The following is a 6,884-nucleotide window of genomic DNA, read 5'->3' on the forward strand; positions in this document are numbered from 1 at the left end:
ATATATATAAATATATATATATATATATATCAGTTGAATAAAGTCGCAACATGGTCTGATTTTCACGTTTATCAGGGTTTATTTGAGGCTAAATAACAACATTATGGTCAATTTCTATATTGACACCCGCACGATTTTCACTAAGAAAAAATGTGATTTTTTGAGTGGAATCAAGTACCCTGATCTCGTAATATATTGCAAATCCCTTATTTTGGTTCAGAAAAAATGAAGTGGGGTGCCCCTCCTCCTGAAATCCCGGAATCATTGGAAATTTTACTTATCAGACTTAGATTCGTACACGGAATTACACTCTTATATGTATAAATACATGTTTTTGTATGTTATGTGTTCGCATGATTATAATGGCTTATATATGCCCTTTGTGTTTAGATATATGTCGGCTTTGATAAGGAGTATTATTGACTTTAGAACTTGTTTGTTTCAAATTAATACTTTAATCTAATTGCTCAATAAAGTGAGCCCAACGCTGCTGTTTCTTGAAAAGAGTTCACATCTATAATTTTTAATTACATATATATATATGCATTTATAAAAAATGCAAAGGAAATTTTCAGATAGCGTCAACAATTCAAGTGAACATATATTCTGCCGTGTATCAATGTATATCAGTTTTTAAATATACCAATGCATCAGTCATTAAAGTATTAAAACATTAAAAATCTATGAATCCATAAATATATAAAAATATAATATACATATACATATATAGATGAGTGAAGATAGGTTATAAAAGTATTGATATATAAAAGTATATTTAGAACTGCAGTCATCTTAAAAGGCGTTGTAGAACGGGGTTGTAAAAATTATTTAAGAATAAAATATGTCCTTACAAAAAAGTGAATAAAATAATGTCTTCTTCCGAAGAGCGAATAAAAAACATCGTAGGCGTTGATATTGGATTTTTTTCAAAAACCACAAGTAAATAATCCAAAAGAATAAGTAATCCGGTTTTGATAAACTGTTGGCGGTAATCCTCTTACGGCCGTTTCATGGGCACAGTAATCCAAAGATTTTAAGTGTATTTTCACTCCAAAAATTGGATACTGCCTCCTTCCTCAGAGAGTATATTATTCAGGATTCACATTTCGTGCAATGTTGTACTGGGTAGATGAGATTTAGTTGTATAGGAAGCTGCAGTTGTTAATAGGAGGAGGAAATGTTATAACAGAAAATATGGCAAATGCAATTTAGAAAATGTTATAAATTTTTTTAAGTAGGTAATAATTGATCAATATGAAGTTACAGATTGGCAAGAGTATAGAGATTAATTGAAATATAGATAATTAAAGACTTAATGGTTAATTTATCTAGGTTTATCAAAATATCTAAATGTTGAACGATATCTATGGTTACAGGAAAATATAGCATCCGAAAACTTATTTAATGATGTAGGTTCATATTGACGAAGAATATTCATGAACTTTCTAATGCACAATTTACATACACGCGTAATTGAATTGTATGGGGTGGGATTGGGTGCTTCTGCTATTACAGACCAAAATAATGAATGCTGTATATTTTTTTAGTTTAAGTTCTCGTATATACGAAGCTAGACGCTGACCTGAAATGTATCGAGAATTTCGAGGCAGTGGTGATGGACTGAGTAGTACGGCAGGTAGACTTTGTTGATGAGGGTCGGATTGGAACCCGGCTATAGTAATAAAAGAATGGTGCAAGGAAAGGAAAGAGGTAAAGATGGTACAGCTGACAGATCCTTCGGAAGCAAGCATTGAAAACGCTTTCGTCGAGGAAGACAGAAAATACAGTGCGTTGATCGAAGTCAATGTAAACAAGAGATGTGAGACAGCATTGCCTTCTTGTAGAGATAAGTGTGAGAGGATTTGTTGAAACTAGGGTTCACTCGATACTCAGGGGGTCTTGGACTGGCTGCAAAGGAAAGAAAACAAGTTGCTAGAAAATTCTCGAAGCCGCGGTGAAAGCATACCTTTGCATCTGGGTCCTGAGAGAAGATGAGCGGCGCAGCAAACACGAGCGTTGAGGATGATAGAAACATTTGGTTCAGAGTTGCAGCATCCGACTCTACAAAGCTCAGGTTGTTGAGTGGGAGTCTTGTTACTTACATCGGTGGGTGAACCCGAGGAACTCTGGAGTCGCGGTGGGGTGGGAGCAAAACACCTACAGAGCTTGTTTCACCGCCTGATGAGACGTCGACTTCTACATTCGGTGTACAGCAGAACCTTCAGCACAAAAATGTTTACCTTAAACTGTGCAATGACAGTATAACAGCTGTCCAATAATACTAAACAGATGTACAATAATGTGAATTGTAGAATAGTTATATCACATCTGTATAATAAATGCTGAACTGTCTGTCATACCACAACTGTACAACATATGTACAACAGTGGTACAATGACCGTTCAACAGATGTCCGATAAGAGTTGAACATCCGATACTTATGCACAATAGTTGTACACTGACAGTATTATGCCTACAATATATACGAAAGCTATACAATAGCGCTATAATGAGCGTACAAAATCTTTACGCTGGTGGTACGATAAACAACGTTAAAATCAGCTTTATTGTAAACCTAACGTCTAAAAAGATGTAGAGGTTGTGCATTAATAGTGAAAATGTCAATAAATTCAGATGTAGGATAACATGGAAGACATAACGTCCCAACGATATGATGAATTTGATGACTTTTGCAGAATATACACTTTCTGCACTTCCTATTTTCCCCGTATACCGAACCATTACCAGCTCTGTCAGAACAATTTTATCGACTCCAGATGTTCAAAGCAAACAACCTTTTCGTTCTTTTTTTCTTTCTTTGTTTCCTCAATTTTATTTCTTCCGTCTTCTCACAAGACAACTTTTAACTTTTAACGAGAAATTACTAGCATCAGCTACGAGAAAATCTAAACTCCATTAATTCTAATAGGAAAAGCTTAACAAATGGATCAACATGCAATCTAATACCTCACTTGCAGTGTAAACCTTCTCTTTAGAAGAACTGCGAGTTGGATGAAATAAAAGAAAGCTGTATTTACAGATTTTTTGTAGCATGCCATCTCGTTCTTTAGACTCTGATTTCGAATCTCGGCAATGGTAGAACGATCTAGCATCACCTGGTCGATAAAATAAGCATTAAAAGTTTTTTTGTTTTCGCTTTTTTCTCTCATTTTTTTCTTCCTGTTCTAAGTAGACCTACGATCAAAGATATTATTCCAGCATTAATTATCTTATCATGTGCTTTTATTCAGACATAATGTATCTAGAATTACATAACTCGATGTTTCTTTTTCAAAAATATGTGTGATTTGATGCATATTTGGTTGCTATTTCTAGCAAATCGACGGACCACATAGAGAGGCCTTATTAAAGTTTTCTGAACTAGAATAAGATTACATTAATCAAATTATAAACACTCGTTCTTGATATATTGAGAAAAGAAATTAGGTAACGTCGGACTATGACAGCCCCGAGTTTGCTGGCCTTGCGCTAGATTTTGAAATCAATAAACTAAGATTACAAGAAGGAAAACGGAATGGCAGAAACGTCATGGATAGAATACATTTCATATTACTTTTTCACAACCCTATATGAACAAGAACAACGTCTGTAATTTTTAGGATAATATGTTACCCTATGTGCTTAAGTGTTAGTTTAATGGTTTAAATGTTGGGTTCACGATCGTTAGGACATGGGTTCTCGGACCTGGTGGCACATCGTCGTATCGTCGAGCAAAGTACTTCATTTCGCTTTAAGCCAGTAAACTGAAAATTAACGGCCACACCAGTTGAGGGTTATCCGTGTGTCGGATTAACGTCTTGTACTTTCATTCGCTTAATTTTTTTAGGAACAAGGATAGAATCCAACTTTAATAATGCCGTTCGCGTGACAGCCTCTATTTTCATTCCATTAGCACATTATTTTTCGTTCCGGGTGTTGACATAGTAAAAGGATGTCGTGGAGTTTCAAATATAAGTAACACAATTGAAAGAAATTGTCAAACTCTGTAATTCAAAATTGGGAGGATATGACGAGCGCAAGATAATGTACTTAATGCAAGGCAGATTTTCTCGCCATATCGGTGCAGCCACAGACAACTTGTTCTCATTTCTTACAGTTAAATGTTTTAACGTTTTGTTGATAATGTCAAATTATAAACATTATCATTTGAATAATATTTATTCTTACGTTAATAATATCCTGCCTTATTTATATTTATTCATATATTAATAATATCGGGTCATATAAATAATATTTATTCAATCAACCAGTCACACGTCTGCACAAACATACGAACATATAGACTGGCAAACACAATATATATGAATTTATTTCTTTTATTATTTTTACATTGACTTCAAAGTTTTTATTGATAGACAAAAGTTTTCCTAACTGATATCCAATTCTACCGTTATCTATTTGAATTATGTAAACAGTCAGTTCGTATGCTTATATGTCTGCATAAGCGTCTGTATCTAATTGTGTATGTAAGTCTGTATGTGTAAATGAGGTTGTATGTGGAAGGGAAAGCGCTTCCTTGTTTGAAAATGGACTGGTCTGGCGGTACTGGAAGGTAAATCACTTCCTGGTCTGGAGAAAATGTAGGTATTTTGTTCGTCATCCTTAAAGCAGACCTTATTTCAGGGACCTTTTGAACAGGATGGGCTACTCGACCTGAAGAAAATTCTAACTGGATCCCACCTGAAAGGTCATGTGCTCTTTCTTTTGATGTGAGATCACCATTTCGCGCAACAGGGTTGTGATGCATGTGCTTGGTGTACCCTTATCAGACGGGTAGTCATGATGGGTATATTGGGGTTTGTATATTTGTACCCCAGTGTCACTTTGATGGCATGCACTGCTTTTTCGGTAATAATAATAATAATAATAATAATAATAATAATAATAATAATAATAATGATTTCAAATTTTTGCCACAAGGGCAGCTTGGGGAAGGTGGGGTTCAGTTGATTACATAGACCCCAGTATGAAACTGGTACTTAATTTATCTATCACCGAAAGATAAAAGGCAAAGTCGTCTTTGGCGGAATTTGAACTCAGAACGTAGCGACGGGCGAAATACCGTTAAGCATTTGGTCCAGCGTGTTAACTATTCTGCCGATGGTTTCAAATTTTGGCATGTTAATGATTCTGCCAGGTAACCACCCTAATAAAAATGATTACAATAATAATAATAATAATAATAATAATAATAATAATAATAATAATAATAATACAAAGAGCAAAGACGTGGTATGGCCAAACTCCAGGAGTCATCGAAAGGGAGAATTGCAAAATCCTGTGGGATACAATGATCCAGTACGAAATGCCGACCAGACATCGGAAACCGGACATTGTTATGGGGAATAAAAAAGGAAAGAACATGTATGATAATCGACATAGCATGCCGGGTGACAACAGGAGAAAAAATAAGCAACTATGACGATTCGAAGTGGGTAATGCGGAGGTTGTGGTCAATGAAGAGAGTAGTACTTGGTACACTTGGAAGTATCAACACTCAACTACCAACATGGCTGAAAATGATCGGTGCAAGTGTAAAGGGAGAACACCTACAAAATTCAAAATTGCTTGGAGCTCCAAGAATTCTTCCCATGGTTCTTGACGCATGACCAGTAAACAAGTGTCAGCTTAGTCTGCTGGCTGTGGACAGCTGACATTTTCCAGCATACCCAGCAAAATAAGCTGTGAATTTTCATATAGTAATAATAATCCTATATACTCTAGGCACAAGGCCATGAATTCTGGTGAAGAGGTTATTCGATTACATCGAGTCCAGTGTTTAACTGGTACTTATTTAAACGAAACCGAAAGGATGAAAGGCAAAGTCGACCTCGGCGGAGTCTGAACTCAGACCGTAAAGACAGACGAAATACTGTTAAGCATTTCGCCCGGCGTGCTAACGTTTCTGCCAGCTCGCCGACTTAGTGGGGATAAATATTGCCTCATAGACAAACTAGTTTGGAGGTGGATCTTACTCGAAAGCCAACTCGTTAAATCAACACAAATGTTTCGAGTCTTCTTAAATCTTATCAGCAACACACACACATACACACGCACACACGCACACACACACACACACACACACACACACACATACACACACACACACAGATAGCTAGATAGATAGATAGATAGATAGATAGATAGATAGATAGATAGATAGATAGATAGATAGATAGATAGATAAAACTTACTCGGAAATATATATATGCATGTATGTATGTATGTATGTATGTATATATACGTTCACGCACTCACTCACTCACACACACACACACACACACACACAGTCAGATAGATAGATAGATAGATAGATAGATAGATAGATCGATAGATAGATAGACAGATAGACAGATAGATAGATAGATAGATAGATAGATAGATAGATAGATAGACATACACGGGTATACGACTGTTAATATGACAGCCCAATATTGCATTTGGATCTCTAGATAGCTACGTGTGTGTGTGTGTGTGTGTGTGTGTGTGTGTCTGTCTGTCTGTCTGTCTGTCTGTCTGTCTGTCTGTCAGTGTGTGGTAGGTGTGGGGTTCAATGTGTGTCTCTTTGTGTGTGTTTCTGTCTTTCTAAATAAAGTCGTCTTTCAAATTCCGCCCGAAAATCTTTCCCATCAGTCACCACCACCACCACCACCATTACCACCATTACCACCATCAGGACCATCGTCATCATCATCATCATCATCATCATCATCATCATCATCATCATCACCATCGTCATTATCCACCACCATCACCTCTCCCTCAGCCTCTGGTTTATCTATCCCTTTCATTGTTATTCTAATTCTTAATGTTTATTTTATCTTTCCATCTCTTTATTTTTCTTTTCTCACCACCATCACAAA

General features: G+C 36.1%; 1 protein-coding gene across 3 annotated transcripts in view; it reads right to left on the reverse strand.

The window, feature by feature from the left end:
* LOC106870547 (chordin) overlaps positions 1-6,884 on the reverse strand; it is a 179,843-nt gene that overhangs the window by 126,365 nt on the left and 46,594 nt on the right. The window lies entirely within an intron of this gene.

Source organism: Octopus bimaculoides, chromosome 12 (assembly GCF_001194135.2).
Source record: "Octopus bimaculoides isolate UCB-OBI-ISO-001 chromosome 12, ASM119413v2, whole genome shotgun sequence".
In the NCBI taxonomy this organism is placed as follows: domain Eukaryota; kingdom Metazoa; phylum Mollusca; class Cephalopoda; order Octopoda; family Octopodidae; genus Octopus; species Octopus bimaculoides.